The sequence below is a fragment of the Sarcophilus harrisii genome, chromosome 2 (genome assembly GCF_902635505.1).
Source record: "Sarcophilus harrisii chromosome 2, mSarHar1.11, whole genome shotgun sequence".
NCBI lineage: Eukaryota > Metazoa > Chordata > Mammalia > Dasyuromorphia > Dasyuridae > Sarcophilus > Sarcophilus harrisii.
Window position 1 is genome coordinate 628,430,967 of NC_045427.1, and position 15,809 is coordinate 628,446,775.

Sequence of the window (15,809 nt, forward strand, 5' to 3'; positions counted from 1 at the left end):
GACATTGCTAGATCATGAGTAATCCTTATTGTGGTTCCTCTATATTTGAATTGATTTTTTCTAGCAGCTTGTAATATTTTTCCTTGATTTGATAGTTCTGGAATTTAGCCACTATATTTCTTGGAGTTTTGATTTTAGAGTTCCTTTCAGTAGGTGATTGATGAATTCTTTTAATGTCTATTTTACCCTCTGTTTCTATAACTTCTGGGCAGTTCTCTTTGATAATTTCCTGGAAAATAGTATCCAGGCTCTTTTTTTCATAATATTTTCCAGGGAGTCCAATAATTCTCAGATTGTCTCTTCTAGATTTCTTTTCCAGGTCTGTTGTTTTCCCAAGAAGGTATTTGACATTTTTTCCCATTGTTTCATTTTTTTTGGGGGGGGGTTGCTTAACTGATTTTTGGTATCTCCTCAAGTCATTCAATTTCATTTGTTAAATTCTGATTTTCAGTGAATTATTTTCTTCACTCACTTTTTTATATCTTCTTCTAATTGTCCAATTATATTTTTAAGTGAGTTGTTTTGTTCTATGGATTTTTTTTCTGTTTTGCCAATTTTATTTTTTAGAGAGCTATTTTCTTTTTCCAATTCACCAATTTTGTTTTTCAAGGATTTGATTTCTTTATCCACTCTATCTTTAAATGACTGGGATGACTTATCCAGACTCTCTTGCCCAGCTTCCCTTTGCTTTTCCCATTTTTCTTCTAGCTCTCTTGTGAGAGCCTTTATAATTTCTTCTATGAGAGTCTTGTGTGTTGAGGACCAAATCATGTCCCCCTTTGGGGATTCATCTGGAGACAGTCTGTTTTTAGTGTCCTCAGGGTTTAAAGTCTGCTCTCTATCTGTATAGAAGCTATCAATAGTTAGAGTCCGTTTTAATTTTTTGCTCAATTTGTCAAAGAAGAATCAAAGAAAACAAAGTAGCAAAAAAACAAATGCAGTATACATTTTGGGGGACAAAGAGGGGCCTGGATGGTATTACTGATCTTCCTTTACAGACTGCGGGGCGGGGGGTCAGCAGTGAGGTATTAGCAGGACAGCAATGGCTGTGCTGCATTTGTGTTCTGAGACTCTGAGAGCATGCTGAGACACTCCAAGTGGGTGTGGCCAGGTCCCTAGAGAACCTAGTTTTTCAGGGTTATAGTCTTTACCTCCTGTGTTTACACCTCCTCTGCTGATTTACTGGCTTGCTGCCAGGGCAAAGTAGCCACATTGTGGTAAAGATCTCCCCGCAGAAACGGCTGAGATCACACCCCACCCCCCTCAGTTAGCTCTGTACTCTCACTGTCTACTGTGCTGCCACTGCCTGCCTTCAGTCTGAGCCTGATCTGACCATCCCCACCTGCGAGCAAAAACAGACTTTTTCTGCCAAATTTCAAGGATATCTTCTGTTGGTAATTATTTGTGTGTTTTTTTCAGTCAAGCATTAATTCTGAGGCCTTGTCATGAAATAAATTCTGAGAGCAAAGACAGAGATTAAGTAGATGTGTGTGTCCTCTCTGCCATCTTGGCCAGAAGTCCCCCTATGCATATCCTTTGACCCAGCAGTGTTTCTACTGGGTTTATATCCCAAAGAAATCTTAAAGGAGGGAAAGAGACCTGTATGTACAAGAACGTTGTGGCAGCCCTGTTTATAGTGGCAAGAAACTGGAAACTGAGTGGATGCCCATCAATTGGAGAATGGCTGAATAAATTGTGGTATATGAATGTTATAGAATGTTATTGTTCTGCAAGAAATGACCAAGAAGATGATTTCAAGAGACCTGGAGAGACTTACATGAACTGATGCCAAGTGAAATGAGTATAACCAGGAGATTATACATGACAACAAGACTATACAATGATCAAATCCGATGAACGTAGCTCTCTTCAACAATGAGATGATTCAAACCATTTCCAATTGTTCAGTGATAAAGAGAGCCATATACACCCAGAGAGAGGACTGTGGGAACTAAGTGTGGACCACAACATAGCATTTTCACTTTCTGTTGTTGTTTGCTTGCATTTTGTTTTCTTTCTCAAGTTTTTTTTTTTCCTTCTTGATCCAATTTTTCTTATACAGCAAGATAACTGTATAAATATGCATACGTACATGTATTTTAACATGTTTAACATATATTGGACTACCTGCCATCAAGTGGATGTGTTACAGGAAAGGAGGGGAAAATTTGGAAGAGAAGGTTTAGGAAGGGTTAATGTTGAAAAATTACCCATGCATATGTTTTGTAAATAAAAAGCTTTAATAAAAAAAGTGAGATTTTTTTTTCATATGACTAAAAATGCCTTTACTTTCTTCATCTGAAAATTGTCTGTTCATATTCTTTGACCGTTTATCAAATGGAGAATGGCTTATATTATTATAAATTTGGGTTTCTATATATTTTAGAAATGAGACCTTTATCAAAAGTAATGGCTATAAAAATATTACCAACTTTTTGCTTCCCTTTTAATTTTGACTGTATTGACTTTGAACAAAGACTTTTAAATTTAATACAATCAGAATGATCTATTTTTCATTTTACAATGTTCCCTGGTTCTTACTTGCCCATCAATTCCTTTCTGGTCCACAGATATTACAATTAGTTTTTAATTTGCTCCACTAATTTAGTCATAGTATCACCCCTTATGTTTAAATCATGAATTCATTTGTAGCTTACCTTAGTCTAGGGTGTTGCCTTAAAATGTAGGCCCCCAAATGCTTTATTTTGCCTACTGCTGTTTTAAATGGAAATTTTCTTTTGATTCTGGATATTTTTAAAGTAACAAATATAAATGTTTTTAACATTTGTGTATATTTATTGTGTAGGTTTATTGTATATCCTGAAAATTGCTAAATTTATTAATTATTTAGTAATTATTAGGCTGATTATCTAAAATTCTGTAAATATACCATCATATCACCTGGAAAAAGGGATAGTTTTGTTTCCCCTTTGCCCATTTTAATTTCTTCAACTTCTTTCTTTTCTTAATGCCAAAATTAAAATTTCTAGTACAATGCTGAATAATGGCGGTGATAATGGGAAACCTTGTTTTATCCTTAATCTTATTGGAAATGTTTTTAGTGTCTTCCCATTACATATAATGCCTGCTGATTGAATTAGATAGACACTATTTGTCATTTAAGGAAAACTCCATTTCTTCCTATGCTCTCTAGAATTTTTATTAGGAATAGATGTATTTTGTCAAATGCTTTTTTCTACATCTGTTGAGATAACCATATGATTTGTGTTAATTTTTTTTATTGATATGGTCAATTATGCTGATAGTTTTCTTGATATTGAACTAGCCCTGAATTTCTGGTATAAAGCATGATGATAAGTTGCTTTAACCTCTTTGTTAACATTTTGATCTTTGCATCCATTTTCATTAGGGAAACTAGTCTATAATTTTTTTCTCTGTTTTGTTCCTTCTTTATTTCAGTATCACCCCCCATATATGTGTCATAAAGGGAATTTGATAGTACTCCACCTATTTTCCAAATAATTTATATAGTATTAGAATTAATTTTTCTTTAAATGTTTAGTAGAATTCATGTGTACATCCAATTATGCTTGAAGACTTTTTCTTTTTTAATAAGGCTTTTCATTATGAAAACACAAGCTTAATTTTCAAAAGACACCCTTGCAAAACCTTGTGTTCCAAATTTTTTTCTCCCTCCCTTTCCCCAACTTTCCCACAATATGGCAACTAATCCAATATATGTTAATCAGGACAATTTGATGATTTTTTTTTTTGCTTAGAAGTTCATTGATATTTTGTTCAATTTCTTTTTTTTTTCTGAAATAGAACTATTTAAGTATTTTATTTTATCTCTTTAATCTGGGCGATCCCTGATCCTGATTATTGCTTTAATTTCCTCTTCATTAGTGGTAAGTTTATCCTTTTCATTTCATTTTGTTTCATTGTTAACTGGGTTTTCTTCTTTCTATTTTCTAATCAAATTAAGCAAAGATTTATCTATTTTTATTTTTCTATAAAACTGACTCAGTTTTGTTTATTAGTTCAATAATTTTCTTTCAATTTTATTAATCTCTCCTTTTATTTTCAGAATTTGTAATTTGATATTTATTTGAGGTTTTAATTTGTTCTTTTTATAGGTTTTATAGTTGCATGCTCAATTCATTGACACACTCTTTCTCTATTTTATTCATGAAAGCATCTAGAGATATAAAATTTCCCCTAAGACCTTCTTTGGCTGCATCCTATAAGTTTTGGCTGGTTGTCTCATTATTTTTTTAATTAAAGCTTTTTATTTACAAAGCATATACATGGATACTTTTTCCAACATTGACCCTTGCATAACTATTTGTTGCAAATTTTCCTCTTCTACCCTCCCACCCCCTTTCCTATCTGGCAGGTAGTCCAATATATGTTAAATATGTTGAAATATATGTTAGATCCATCCAATATGTGTATACATATTTATAGAGTTATCTGGTTGTGCAAGAAAAATCGGATCAAGAATGAAGAAAAAGGAAAACAGAAAAAAATGCAATCAAATGACAACTGAGAGAGTGAGAAAGCTATGTTGTGTTCCACCCTCTGTTCCCATGGTTCCCTCTGGATATAGATGGTTCTCTTCATCACTGAACAAGTGGAACTGGTTTGAATCATCTCAGTGTTGAAGAGAGCCACATCCGTCAGAATTGAACATCATATAGTAGTCTTGTTGTTGCCATGTATAATGATCTCTTGGTTCTGCTCATTTCACTTTGCATCAGTTCATGTAGGTCTCTCCAAGCCTTTCTGTAGAGGGCAGAACTTTGGAGAAGTATACTTGAAACAAGGTGTTATCTCAGTGGGACTGATGAGATGATTGTTTTCTAGTTCACATATATACTTAGTACTTAACATGGTGATTTAATGGTTCTCTAATGTAATGGTTTACACATAATCAATATGCTGTAATGATGTAATTACAATAGGTATGTAAGGGCAAAGAAGGACTGGAAGATAGACATTCTATCTTTGATCATCCTTGTGGTGGCTCTCCTACTTCTCACACTAAGATCTGACTGGCAGACCTGCAGAATGCTGGCAGAGGAGACTGGGTCAAACTATGACAAAGACTATAAAGGGTACAATAAAGACTTTGAACTTTATTCCTGACTATTCTTGTGGTAATTATTCTGCTGAGACCAAAACTGGTCCCGAGGCCCTCCAGAAAGCTAGTCTGGACATTACACCTCTCTGAAATCATCTTGCTGGTTTTTTCTTACAAAACAATAGTATTCCATAGCATTCATATACCATAATTTATTCAGCCATTTTCCAACTAATGGACATCCACTCACTTTCCAGTTTCTTGCCACTACAAAGAGGGCTGCTACAAACAATTTTGCATATGTGGGTCCCTTTCTCTCTTTTAAGATATCTTTGAGATATGATCCCAGTAGAAACACTGCTGGATCAAAGAGTATGCACAGTTTGATAACTTTTAGAGCATAGTTTGAAACTGCTCTTCAGAATGGTTGGCTCTGTTCACAGTTCCAAAAAAATGTATCAGTGTCCCAGTTTTCCCACATCCCCTCCAACATTTGTCATTATCTTTTTCTGTCATCTTAGCCAATCTGACAGGTGTATAATGATATCTCAGAGTTGCCTTAATTTGTATTTCTCCGATGAATAGTGATTTGGAGCACCTTTCCATGTGGCTACAAATAGTTTCAATTTCTTCATTTGAAAACTGTCTGTTAATATCCTTTGACCATTTACCAATTGGAGAATGGCTGGAACTATTATAGATTTAATGTGAATTCTCTATATATTTTAGAAATGAGGTCTTTATCAGATCCTTTGGATGTAAAAATGTTTTCCCAATTTACTACTTCTAATCTTGTCTGCATTAGTTTTGTTTGTACAAAACCTTTTTAACTTAATATAATCAAAATCATCTATTTTATGATCAATAATGATCTTTAGTTATTCTTTGGTTACAAATTCCTTCCTCCTCCACAAATCTAAGAGATAAATTATCCTATGTTCTATTTTGTTTAAAGCATCATTCTTTATGTCTAGATCATTAACTCATTTCTACCTTATCTTGGTATATGGTGTTATGTGCAAGACAATGCATAGTTTCTGCCATACTAGTTTCCCATTTTCCCAGAGGTTTTTGTCAAATAGTGAATTCTTATCCCAAAAGGTGGGGCTTTTCGGTTTTTCAAATATTAGAGTATTATAATCATTGGCTATTGTGTTCTGTAAGCCTAACCTATTCCACTGATCAGCTAGTCTATGATTTTGATTACCATTGCTTTATAAGATAGTTTTAGATCTGGTACAGCTAGGGCACTTCAATTGATTTTTTTCCCATTAGTTTCCTTGAAATTCTTGACCTCTTGTTCTTCCAGATGAATTTTGTGTTATTTTTTTCTAGGTCAGGAATATGAGTTTCTTAAGAATTTGATTGGTATAGCACTAAATAAATAGATTAGTTTAGAAAGTATTGTCATCTTTATTATATTTGCTTGACCTATCCATGAGCACTTGATATTTTTCCAGTTGCTTAGATCTGACTTTATTTATGTGGAAAGTGTTTTATAGTTTTCCTCATATAGTTCCTGACTTTTCCTTGGCAGATAGATTCTCAAATATTTTTTACTATTGGCAGTTATTTTAAGTGGAATTTCTCTTTGTATCTCTTGCTGTTGGATTTTGTTAGTGATGTATAAGAAAGTTGATAATTTGTGTGGATTTATTTTGTATCCTGCGACTTTGCTAAAGTTGTGGATTATTTATTATAGCTTTTTTGTTGATTCTCTGGGGTTCTCTAAATATACCATCATATCATCTGCAAAGAGTGATAATTTGGTTTCCTCATTACCTGCTCTAATTCCTTTAATCTCTTTTTCTTCTCTTATTGCCAAGGCTAGCATTTCTAATACAATACTAAATAGCAATGGTGATAGTGGGCAATCTTGTTTCATCCCTGATCTTATTGGGAATAGTTCTAGTTTATCTCCATTACATATGATGCTTTCTGATGGTTTTAAATAGATGCTACTGGCTATTTTAAAGAAAAGTCCATTTATTCCTATACTCTCTAGTGTTTTTAATAGGAATGGATGTTGGATTTTTATCAAATGCTTTTTCTGCATTTATTGGGATAATCATATGGTTTTTATTAATTTGGTTATTGATAGAGTCGATTATGCTAATAGTTTTTTCTAATATTGAGTCAGCCCTACATTCCTGGTATAAATCCTACTTGGTCATGGTGTATTATCCTGGGGATGATTATCTGTAATCTCTTTGCTAATATTTTGCTTAGGATTTTTGCATCAATGTTTATTAGGGAGATTGGTTTATAATTTTCTTTCTCTGCTTTTGTCCTATCTGGTTTAGGTTTCAGTACCATGTCTGTGTCATAAAAGGAATTTTGTAGGAATCCTTCATTCCCTATTGTTTTTCAAATTGGAGTTAATTGTTCTTTAAATGTTTGGTAGAATTCACATGTAAATCCATCTGGATCTGGGGATTTATCCTTAGGGAGTTGATTAATAGCTTGCTCTATTTCTTTTTCTAAAATGGGACTATTTAAATAATTTATTTCCTCTTCTGTTAATCTGCATAATCTATATTTTTGTAGGTATTCCTCCATTTCACTTAGGTTGTCAAATTTTTTGGCATAAAGTTGGGCAAAGTAACTTCTGATAATTGCTCTAGTTTCCTCTTCATTGGTGGATAGTTCTCTCTTTTCATTTTTGAGACTAACAATTTGATTTTCCTCTTTCCTTTTTTAAATCAAATTAATTAAAGGTTTATCTATTTTGGTTTTTTTTTCATAAAACCAACTCTTAGTTTTATTTATTAATTCAATAATTTTTTTAGTTTCAATTTTATTGATCTCTCCTTTTATTTTTAGAATTTCATCTGGTGTTTGATTGGGGATTTTTAATTTGTGATTTTTCTAGCTTTTTTAGTTGCAAACTCAATTCATTGATACTCTTTCTCTATTTTATGCAAGCAATCCTCTAGAGATATAAAATTTCCCATTATTACCTCTTTGGTTGCATTCCACAAATTTGGTATGTTGTCTCATTATTGTCATTTGCCTGGATGAAATTATTGATTGTGTCTATGATTTGCTGTTTTACCCATCATTCTTTAGGATGAGATTATTTAGTTTCCAATTTCTTTTTGATTTATTTTCCCCTGGCGCTTTAATGAATGTAATTTTTATTGCATTGTGATCTGAAAAAATGCATTTACTATTTCTAACTTTCTGCATTTGATTCTGAGGTTTTTATGGCCTAATATATCATCAGTTTTTGTATAGGTTCCATGAACTTCCGAGAAGAAAGTATACTCCTTGCTGTCTCCATTTCAGAGCTAATTCAGAGGCTAGACTTTGTAATTATTGTGAGAGTTGTAAAGAAGGTCAGAGAGAAACATGTTTTGTCTCCACCATCTTGGTTGTGCCCCTGGAAGTCGGTTGTTTCATTATTTTAATTCTCTTGGATGAAATTATTGATTGTTTCTATGATTTTTGATGACCCACTCATTTTTTTAGAATTGGATTATTTCAATTTTCAAATTAATTTTGGTCCATTTATCTGTAGTCCTTTATTACACACAATTTTTATTGCACATGATCTGAAAAGATTGTATTTAATATTTCTGCCTTTCTGCATTTGATTGTGAGGTTTTTATGCCCTAATATATATTCAATTTTTGTGTACCTGCTATATGCCAATGAGAAAAAGGCATATTCTTTTTTATCCCAATTCAATTTTCTCCAGAGAAACATCATACCCAATTTTTCTAAAATTCTATTAATTTTCTTAACTTCTTCTTCTTTTTTTTAAAATTTTGTGATTATATTCATCTAATTCTGAAAGAGGGAGATTGAGATGCGTCACTACTATACTAGTAGAAAAACTGCTATAGTTTTTCTGTCTATTTCTTCTTGCAATTCACTTAACTTCTCCTCTAAGAATTTGGATGCTATACCACTTGATTTGTATATGTTTAGAATTGATATGACTTCATTTTCTATGGTATCCTTTGGCAAGATATTGTTTCCTTTCTTATCTCTTTTAATTAGATCTATTTTTGCTTTTGCTTGAACTGAAAAAAACAGGATAAATTCCCCCTGCTTTTTTTTTTTACTTCAACTAAAGCATAACAGATTCTTCTCTAGCCTTTTACCTTTAGCCTGTATGTATCTCCCTGCTTCAAATATGTTTCTTGTAAACAACATATAGGATTCTGTGTTTTAATTCACTTTGCTATCTGCTTATGCTTTATGGGAAAATTCATCCCATTCACACTCACAGTTAAGAATACTAACTCTGTATTTCCCACAATCCTATTTTTCCCTATTTATGCTTCTCTCTCTCCTTTCACCATTTCCTTCCTGACCACCAATATTTTGCTTATGATCTCAATATGCCCTCCTTTCTATCAGCCCCCCTTTTTCTTATAGCTTTCCCATTATATTTCTGTGCTTCCTTCTATTAGCCTCTCCTTTTCTTTTTCTTTCCCCTTTCCCCTCCTACTTCCCTATAAAGTGAGATAAATTTTTTATCCCAAATTAAGCATTTATATTATTCCCTCTTTGAGCCAAATCCAGTAAGGTTAAGGTTCAAACAATACTTATCACACCCCCTTCTTTCCCTGTATTATAAAAGGTTTTTTTTATGTCTTTTCATGTGATGTAATTTACCTCTCTCTTTTTCTTCTCCCAGTACAATCCTTTTTCTACCCCTTAAATTTTTTATATCATCACATTGAATTCAACTTATGCCCACAATCTCTATCTATGTATATCTTTTCCAACTGCTCTGACAAAAAGATACAGTTCTCAAGAGTTACAATTATCATCTTCTCATGTAGGGGACTAAATATTTATCCTTTAAAAATATAGAATGTTCCGACATACTTTTTTATGCTTCTCTTGAGTCTTGTATTTAAAGATCAAATCTTCTGTTCAGCTCTGATCTTTTCATCAGAAATGATTGAAAATCCTCTATTTTATTGAATATCCATGCTTAGTTTTGCAGAGTAGTTGACTCTTATTTGTTATACAAGCTCCTTTGCCTTTGGGAACATTATATTCCAGACCCTCTGATTCTTTAATGTGTAAGCTCCTAAGTCCTGGGTAATCCTGATTGTGGTTCCTCAATATTTGAATTGTTTTTTCTGGTTGCTTGCAATATTTTCTCCTTGATCTGATAAATCTTAAATTTAGCTACAATATTCCTTGCATTTTTCATTTTGGGATTTCTTCTAGAAGATGATGAGTGGATTCTTTCAATGACATTTTATCTTCTGGTTCTAGGCTATCAGGGCAGATTTCCTTCATGTTTTCTTGAAAGATACTAATGGATTTCTGTTTCTGATCATGGCTTTCAGGAAAATCTAATAATTCTTAAATTATCTCTCCTGGATCTATTTTCCTGGTCAATTGTTTTTCCAAAGACTACATTTGGAAACTTTTGGAAACTTTTGGAAACATTTGGAAACATTTGGAAAACTTTGTTTTCCAAAGTTCACATTTTCTTCTATTTTTTATTTTTCAAAATTTGTTGACCAGGCATTACCTTCCATTTTCCAATTCTAATTTTTAATGAATTATTGTCTTCAGTTAGCTTTTTTTTTAGCCTCCTTTTGCATTTTGCCAATTGTACTTTAGGACAGAATATCCAATGATGCTGTACTTTGGCTAAGAGCCTCCAGCTAGAGTCCTCATGCTGGGCCTCCCAGGAGGAGACCATTGCACCTGCACTCAGTCACATTTCCTCCTGCCCAATCAAAACACATCTTTCCTGAACTCCTTGCAAAATATCTTAAACTGGAAATTATTATCCTCCAAATGTTTGTGTATTATATCACTCCAAAATCTTTTTAGAGAATTGATTTATATTGATTTGAAGAAAGCTGTAGAGACCTCAGATAATGTCCTGTGTTTTCTCCACCACCTTGGCTCTGGTTACTTGTTCTATCTTGTTCTATCATATCTCCATTGCATAGGAAAATTTTTGGGGTTCTAGATGGATGCTTTTATACTTTTAAGGGACTCTGCCTAAACTCTGCAGAAATTTTAGCATAAAAGACTAATGTACTTTGTCAGAGGTTAATTTTCCATCTATTGAAGTGATCATGTGGTTTGGGATATTTGGGGTTTTAAGTAATTCAAGTATCTTGGAACCACAGTCAGGATAATACGAGATTAAGCAGTTTTTATATTAAAGTACCGGAAGCCAGGGAATATGATATTCTGAAAGGGAAAAGAACCTACTCAGGAAAATTGAGTATAATCCATCAGGAGGAAAATGGACATTAAATGAAATAGGGAACTTACATTGTCTAAAAATAACTTCAGTTTCCGAACAGTCACTAGTTTTATCCTGGCCATTACTTGGGAATAGTCAGAATTATAGAGAAAGATTGCTTCTTAGGAGTACTGGGAAAAGTGAGTGGTAACAGTCTTGGTTTTTAGAAGTTACATGACCGTGGCTTCTTGGATAAGATAGTCATGAATAGAGTGGTAATGTTATAACTAAAGTGAGCCAGAGAGGGTTTTATTTCAAGACTCCAAAATTGAGAGAGTAAGAACATGTGTATTCTTTCAGCAAATGGAAGTAATGGATCTTAGAGATTAGTTCACAAGACCAAATGACTAATTGGGCATCTAGGAGCTGCCATCTGTCTCTTGACAAAATGACTCCTGCGCATTGGAGCTCCTTTTAGTTTTGATCTCTATCTCTTGCCTACTCCAGTGGTGTCTTTTGCAGTTTCCCAAGGACTCTGGCTTCTCATTTAAAAAAATGCAGTTTCCTGGACAATTCAAAGTGTTTTTGAAGACACTTGGCACTTCTGTCTCTTATATCAGAATTGTGAATGATAGTTCTGAGTGTTTCTATGAGATAACTAAGACAGCTAAAGTAGTATTTGTCATAGCTACTGCTCCCACTCATCTCCCACCCTTATTGATCGTGAAATTCATCACAATGCAAAGGCAGAGATGAGGAGGAAGAGATCTAGAAGAGAAGTAAAGTGCCAAGAAAATCCAGAGAGAACTACTGAGTCAGAAGGAGATTATGGACAATAATATAAAACATTTTAGAGAAATTAAAAGATAAAGACTGATTAAAGGCAACAGATTTTTTTTTTTACTAAAAGACACTTTAATGTCAGTGAGAGCAGTTAGTTTTGAGGAAAGAAAATTAAATAATCTCAATTTTTTCAGTGAAATACTGAGTCCAGTTTTCTGGAAGACTGGGGATGATGTGAGAGGTATCAGTAGAAAAAAGACATCTTAGAATAGATGCTGAAGAGAGGGAGAGTGGGAGTCAGAAAAAGGATTCTGTTCTCAGTAGTAAGAATGTAAAAACAGAGATGGCATGTAGCAGGAGTAATACATGTCTCCAAAGGGCAAGGGTACAAGGAAGGTTGGCATGGAGATCTATTTAAGATGGAACAGCTTCTCTCTTGGATCAAGAGGCTGAAAGAAAGAAAATGATAAAAGAAATGGAGTGAGGATCTGGAAAAACATGGAGGTATGAAATGAAAAGTGTGGATGCAGAAGGTGTGAGCCATAAGAAAAGGAAGCAATGTGATATAGTGGGTAGAATACTGAACTCAGAGTCCCAGAAATAAAGGTCTGAATTCTGCTTAGCATGCTGTAAAGCTGTGTGGTCACAGGCAAATCACATGATGCCCAAGAAGATTAGATAATGATTTCAGATTTTGCAATTGAATTATGGTTACCTGAATTCTGACCTGTTCTGGGACTTCATGAATACAATCATAGTTCCTTGGCAGATTGGTGTATTATGTTGAATTGTAGAAGGAAGGTGATCTCGGTTGCTTGGGCCCTAAACTGTAGAAGATTCTACAAAACTAGAAATTTCTGGATCTATCAATGGACAGTGATTTAGTCACCTAGTCATTATCCTAGCCATAGAAGTCTATCATTATTGTGTTTTCCTTTAACTATCACCCTTGAAAATGGTTCATTAATCACAGATAGTTGTTGGGAGGCATCTGAATTGATGGGACAAGAATTAATATGGGAATGCTATCATTGATAAATTACGCACATACAAGTAATTACAAGACTAAGCCTTTGTTTAAGCACTGCCTTTGGGAAGAGGAGTTAAGAAATCATACATCTGAACTTTGAACTGATTATTATCAGACTGAAGAAACAGTCTAAGTGCATTAAAGGATATATAGAACCTTGCTTGATATCACAAGAATGCGGTGTACTTTGTTCAACTTTATGACGGTGAAGAAATAGGATGAACTAGCTGACCTTGATGAATAGTCTTTGGCCAATGATTGAAAGACGCATGAGGAAGTTTTGATTGGATGAGAGTCTGTCACTAGGGTCAAAGAGAAGATTGGGTTAGGGTACAAGAATACCAGTTTTGCTTTTTGCTTCTGATGGGACCTTGATCTCTCTAGCTTACACACGAGTGAAATGAACTTTCAAGTCCCCTTTCTCTCTATTTATGAATCGGTAAAAATCGGGTTTTCTAAAGAAGAAAACAGGAGAAGGAAATGGCAGATCTCTCTGGTATTTTTGCCAAGAACACCCTGCATGGAGTCACGGAGAGCCGAACTGAGCGACTGAACAACCACAAATGAGCCTATGGACATCCAGGTCTCCCAGTGTTTAGAATATGAGACCTGTAGTTATGATGTCCTGAGTTCAAATGTTGCCTCAGACATTTATGAGCTGTGTGACTCTGGGAAACAAGATGGTAACAAAGAAACATGTGTCTTTTTTTTCCTGTCTTGCATATTATGTAACTTTCTATTCTTTAAATAAATCTTTTTACTTTTGTACCTCTGGCTGACTCTTCCTTGAATTGAACAGTGATGTTTCATTGTCTGGGGACCCCCGAAGACCAGGAATAGGTAAGACCCTTTTATCCTTGTGAGGAAAAAGACCGCAACATAAAAAGAACACAACAGATAGTTGCACTGAGTATCTCCACTGGTCATGAATGGGGGAGTCAGTAGGGAACTCTGACTCCATGTGAAGTGACTTGTCCAAAGTCACCCAAGTTGTTAACATTAGAGACAGGATAGGACCCAGGTCCTCTGCTCCAAAAGTTAGATCTCTTTCCAATTACCATGCTGATTCTGAAGTCATAAATCCACAAAGTGTGCAAGCAGACACACATTTTCATATCACAGGGTTATTAGCAACACAACCATGTTTATTGTAAGACAAATTCTCAAAGAAAAGCTGTATGATACAGAATAAGATTATCCTTGAGGTTATTTGAAAAGTACAATCTAATACAAGTTTTGGAAGGATATTTTATAGGTCTTCCTCTGAAACCTGACAATGGAATTTGAAGATATGAATTATAGCATGGCTGGAGCATAGAGTTACACATGAATGTATATAAAGCAACACCTTTTATGCAATGACATACAAGGTATTCTACTAGCTTCTCTTGTCTTTGGAAATTAAGATCCTTTTTAATCAAAAGGTGAGAATGTTTCCTCCTTCAAGGAGATTCCAGCCAAAAAATGATAATTTTGAAACCAGAAGGTGGAGTTGACTGGCTAATTTTTCCTATCAAGTTTGTGTTCTTTTTTTAGCGAGGAAGAAAGCATAGCTCATAAAATTGTGGAAGGTTGGTGAACCCAACCTGCTTGGTCTTGCTGCTGATTTCATTTGAATCTTTAACTGATTTGAGGGTGAAGTTCTGTAGAATTGTTGTAAAGAACAAAAACAACTCCATTCTTGCCAGGCCCTCTCCAAGACAAGACCTTTTTCCTGAAAAGAAATAAAATTATACATAGAAATCTTCATACGACATCATAGTGTCAGCCAAAGTGAAACAGACTCATAGGACCTAGACATTTGTGGGGGGGGGGGAATAAAAGAGAAGGATGTAGATGGGCAGAAATGGTGAAATCTATTATTGTGACATATAGTTCAATCATTAACTTTCACTAGGGGACAAAAGGAATTCCCTCTTCACACCATTCTTCCCACAGTGAGCCCTTGTGGAGAAGATCATGCAATGAAGTCATAGATCCTTAAAGAAAGGGATAGGTGAGCAGTCAAGAGGCTCAGCTCATCTGTCGAGGACTGGCAGAAGAAGCCAGGGCACAGGAAGACTAGAAAACAAAGTGAGTCACATGCCATAGTGGACTGTCCTCAGAAGGAGCACTGGGAGGAAGTTCAGTGAGAGGAGGGTTAGAGAGGGAACAGGATTCTCCCATTAGAGTGAGAGGTGCAGGTGGGAAGGGTTTCTTTTTACCAATGGAAAAAGGCATGAAGTAGTCACTTTTTTTGAATTTCCCATTCTTATCCAGGAAGTGTTGGGGGTCAAACCGTTCAGGGTTGGGAAACTCTCTGCTGTCAAACAAGATTGGGAAGAGAAGCGGGAAGATTGTTGTTCCCTAAAGGGAAGAAATCCAGAGTCAATTATATCCATGAAAACTCTTGCTATGTCAATCCCAAAGACCTTCAGTGGCTCCCCACTGTCTCTAGTACAAAATTCTTGCATTGTGGTAATTGGGATATTTAGCTATTGAGAATTTGCACAGGTTCTAGTTTAGCTTTTCACATTGATATCGGCATTATTGTCCTGATCACACCTTCCTTGGGGTTCTTGCCTAAACTGGTCCAACTGCTATTTCCCATCCACAATGCTCCCTCTCTGCTCTTTGTGCCTTTATAATAGTTGTGGCCCATGCCTAGAAGGCACACCTTCCTCACTTCATCCTTTGAGAGTACCTAGTTTTCCTCACAGATTGACTTTGGGTACCACCAAGGAAAGTTTGATAAAGACATTGAGCTCTTTGTGCTTGCTCTCCTGTCAGTTGCATGA